Consider the following 4,839-nt stretch of genomic DNA (forward strand, 5'->3'; position numbering starts at 1 on the left):
AACTTAACTCATTTTTGTCCATTTTACTGTTTGTTAACATAACATCCCTCTCCTACATACTCTTTTCTTGACCCAAATGAAATACTAATGTAAGGTCAAGATGAGAGAGAAATGACTGAGATGAATGTCTTTACTAAAATAACCAATAAATTTTGTCAAACTCAGTAGTGTTCTTATTTTGTATTTCACATAACTATTGCATTTTTTTAAATTAAAACAAATCAAGTATTGTTGCTCTTACCCAGATTGTTGGCTAAAGAAAAGGGGATAGCGAAAAATTCTTCACTATTAGAGGCCAACTAACTCAGCACTTACAGTTCATATATCTCAGATTAAAATAGCTTTATCCAAATCCTTCTCCACTGCAAAGGATCATCTGTCCTGTGCTTTGGAAATCCAGCCAAAGCGCACACTTGAGAATCATTAAGAGTTAGAAAGTATTCTTTTACTCGTGTCTTCTGTCCTATATATAGAATTAAGTCTATAAATAAAATGCTGTTTCTTTTCAGTACCTTTTGTGAAGTATTTAAAGAGTTCTTTCTGCCTTTTACCTCTAATTGCTCCCTGCAGATTATTTCCCACTTGTCCTGATCTTTTTTTTTTTTTTTTCTTTTTGTTGATTTTTTTTTTTTTTTTTTTTTTTTTGAGATGGTCTCCATTTGTAGTATATAGGCTGGCCTTGAGCTATGTAGCCTAGGCTGGCCTCATAGGCTGGCCTCAGATACTTGGCAGCCTTCCTGCCTCAGCCTCCCAGTTGCCAGGATTATAGGACATTTTTGCCTTCCTGTCTATACTATGCATTCATCTTTAGATGCCTAATGTTCATTTTTTTTGTTGTTGTTGTTGTTTTTAATTGTGTGTGTGTGTGTGACCAGCTCAGCCCACCAGGGGGCGGGGCTGGCTGGCATGTGGTGCTGGGGGATTGAACCGCGGTCCCTGTGTTTTGCTTATTCTAAGTAGGTGCTTTAGACCACTGAGCCATCTCACCAGCCCCCTAATGTTCATTTCTTTGGTTTTGAATTTTAATGAGACTTCTATTTATTTACTTACTTGGCGGAACCGGGGATTGAACTCAGGCCCTTGCGCTTGTCAGGGAAGTGCTTATTCCACTGAACCATCTCCCCGGCCCCTTTGGTTTTGAATTTTAAAACCACATGGTTAGAGTAGCCCAGTTTTATTTGACAACACATCGGATAGTTGTATTTTAGAATATATTTTCTTAATATTTAATAGGTCAGGGCTTAGTGGAAAGATTAGACTGTCTCAAGGTTATATCCCAGGTTAGAACTGACTACAAATGAAATTCTGAATTTCAAGTATTGTATCAGGGTTGGGTTAGCATACCAGTGGAGAACCTGATCAAATTCTATTCCTGGTGGCCGGCAAGATAGTTCAGCGGTCTAAAGCACCTATTTAGGTAAGCACACGGGGACCATGGTTCAATCCCCAGCACCAAATGCCATGCCAGCCCCATCCCCAGGGTGAGCTGAGCTGGCCACCAAAAAAAAAAAAATTCAATTCCTGGGTAAGTGAAGATGTTGCATTTTAATTGTTTTACACTGCTTTGAAACAAAAGTCAGATTTCACATTGTAAAAATTTGTATTGAGTATTTCCATCTGCCCTCTTCACATTCTCCAAATGTTAACGTCTTACATATGTACAGGAAAATTGTGAAAGTCAGAAGTTTTAATACAGTACTATCCGTTATGCTACCTTACACTATCATTTTATAGATCTTCAGTTTTCACTGTTTGCCTACTAATACACCCCTAGTGCAACTCTCACTTCCTCATCCCTCAATTGGTTGTCATCTCATCGGCATGTGTCAGTATTTGTTTAGTTTATGTGAGGGGTGAGAGTCACTTGCTTTAGGTGAATATGTGGTTATAGGTATGGTGTTGGTTTGACATTTATCATTAATGACCTAGAAAGGTCTACGGCCATACCACCCTGAACAAACACATCTTTTTTTTGTTTTTAATTTTTATTTTTTTGGCTAAACACATCTTTGTTTGCTGTTGCTCCTGTGTTTCTGTCCACTAATCAGCAGACATTCGTGGTTCCTTTTCTATGTCAGTCATTCCTTCTGCTTTCATTGACTGAAATTCTAAAAGGTATTTTCTGTTTATTTCACTCAGTTGACCTGCTTATTTGTATATTGCTTATAACCAGTTAGTACTCTTCTCATCTCATACTTAGCCATGTGAGCTCATCCTTGGCCATTTCTCATCCCCTTCCCCCTGCATTGATCCTTGGAATCAGTGCTTTCTTCAGGCACCAGTGCTCTTTAAATTCTTTCTCATTACTGAGGATTGGACCCAGAACTTTCATGCTGAGCTACATTCCTAGCCCTTTATTTTGTGTTGAGATGGAGTTACCAAATCTTGCTAAGTTGCCCAGGTTGGGCTTAAATTTACAGTCCTCCTGACTCAGCCTCATAAAGTCCTGTGTGTGATACAGATAATGTGCCTCCACACCCAGCTGAAAATGGTACTTAAAAAACAGTGATGTTTGGAGCCAAAGGTCGTGGCCTACACCTGTAATCCCAGTGCTTGAGAGTGAGGCAGGAGGATTGCTGTGAGGTCGAGGCTAGTGTAAACTACACAATTTAAAGATTTCCAGGAAGATGGCAGAATGGTGAGCACGCAGAAGGTCTCTGAAATTTGGCATTCACATATTGGAATATGACATCGTGAGGAAGAAAAGGAGGCAAGTTGGTCTCCAGCACTCAGGAGGGATCTGCAGTGAGAACTGAAGCCCAGGGGGAGAGGATAGATTAAAAGAGAGCAACTTCAGCAAAGGAGAAGCAGGCAGAGCTTTCTCCCTGAGCCCGGACTCACTGTGGGAGAAACAGCTTGAACCTGAAGATGCATGGTCACAGCTGGTGACACCAGAGGCCCCTGTTGGAGAAACACTAGTGGAATGAAACAGTGGATGTAGTGGACTGTCAGGGCTTTCGGTTCAGATGTCCCAAGAAGAGGGTTATCTATAGGCCAGTAGTCATCTTAGAAAGGGGCCAACTAAGCTCAGAACTCAGAACAGCTTCAGGCTGGGTCCATGTTCCCAGTGTTAAGGTGAGGCCGCCGAATTTGAGTTAGCCAGAGGTCAAGAAGCCAAGTTAATGGCTGGGGAGGTGGCTCAGTAGGATAAGTGCTTGCCTGGTAAGCACAAGGGCCTGAGTTCAATCCCCAGTTCTGCCAAAAAAAAAAAAAAAAAAAAAAGCCAAGTTACAGCCTGCAGGAGGCACATGGTGTGGCAAGCTGAACAAATCAGGTTCCAGCCTCACAGCTAGAAATTACCCTGAACTTCAGTGGAACTAAATAAAGATGCAGGCTCACTGGTATTGTCTAACCTCCCATTGTAAATCTGCTGGCATAGTCAACTCAGTTGGGCTTAATCAACTCAGGTGTATTCTGCCTTTGTCCACCAGTGACAGCAGGGAAACACCTTGATGTGGACATTTTTTCTTTTGCATTTCTTTGTTTTCTGATTATCTGGTTTTTGTTTTTATGTGAGTAAACATTGTTCTAGTTTTCTTCTTTTTTTTTTTTTGGTGGAACCGGGGATTGAACTCAAGCCCTTCGCTTGCCAGGGAAGCGCTTATTCCACTGAGCCATCTCCCCAGCCCCTGGTTTTATTTTCTTGTTTTTTTGTTTTTATTTCTTACTTCTTTTTTATACATCATCGATCACATTCCTCTGTGGCTCCATAATCTCCTTGATCAGAAAATTTGGGGCACAACTGAGTTACATGATGTTACAGTACAGGTTCTCCTATGTTCTAGGTCTTCACTGACCTTGAAAGGCTATGGTCAGAATGTTGGCTGTCCTTGCAGCCCTTCTATTTCTCTAATTTTTGTTCTGCATACTTAGGTTGTCAACCCTCCAGAAGAGAAGCTTATTATTACCCTGCAACATATGCAGTTTGGTTTACCCTGTCTAAATATCAAACAAGTTAGGCATAATGTGGAACAGGAATTTTCCATCAAGTATTGATATGTTGAACTTTAAGTCCTTACACAATATGAAGAAAAAAATAATTAAAAAAAAATATAGGAATAGCTCTTCAATGAGGCAGCTGAGCAGCAGACACAGACATGCAGATCTTTGTGAAGACCCTGACGGGCAAGACCATCACCCTCAAGGTTGAGCCCAGTGACACCATTGAGAATGTCAAAGCCAAAATCCAAGACAAGGAGGGCATCCCACCTGACCAGCAGCGTCTGATATTTGCCGGCAAACAACTGGCGGATGGTCGGACCCTCTCTGACTACAACATCCAAAAAGAGTCCACCCTGCACCTGGTGCTTCGCCTGCGAGGTGGGATCATTGAGCCATCCCTGCGCCAGCTTGCCCAGAAGTACAACTGTGACAAGATGATCTGCCGCAAGTGTTATGCCCGCCTTCACTCCCATGCTGTCAACTGCCACAAGAAGAAGTGTGGCCACACCAACAACCTGCGCCCCAAGAAGAAGGTCAAATAAAGCTCAGCCAGTCCCTCGTCCAGAAGGACACCACCTGCCTGCCCAACGCCTGCAGCCTTGGGGCCTAAATAAAGTTTCCCTCCCTTGACTAGAAAATAATAATAATAAATAAATAAATAGGAATAAACACATTTTATTTTCTTGTTTTTCTGTTTTTATTTTGTCCTTCTTTCTCTCTTGTCTTCACCAGTTTCCCAGAGTTTTGTAATCTTTCTTTGGCTGTTTCTCTATTTTTTACCCCTAACTCCTTGGAAATTTTCTTCCCTGAGGTTAAAATTGCCATACTAAGGATTTATTTACTATATACAATTTTCTGGATTTTTTTTTGTACGTGTGTGTATTTTAGGGAAGGGTC

General features: G+C 41.3%; 1 pseudogene across 1 annotated transcript; it reads left to right on the top strand.

Annotated features, from left to right (window-relative positions):
- The first annotated feature begins 4,097 nt into the window (after positions 1 to 4,097).
- LOC101573888 lies at positions 4,098 to 4,489 on the top strand (annotated as a pseudogene). The gene has a single exon (XR_001117191.2). The product of XR_001117191.2 is annotated as a ubiquitin-60S ribosomal protein L40 pseudogene (transcript).
- Positions 4,490 to 4,839: the final 350 nt, after the last annotated feature.

This window comes from Octodon degus, unplaced genomic scaffold (assembly GCF_000260255.1).
Source record: "Octodon degus isolate 3935 unplaced genomic scaffold, OctDeg1.0 scaffold00081, whole genome shotgun sequence".
Taxonomy (NCBI): Eukaryota; Metazoa; Chordata; class Mammalia; order Rodentia; family Octodontidae; genus Octodon; species Octodon degus.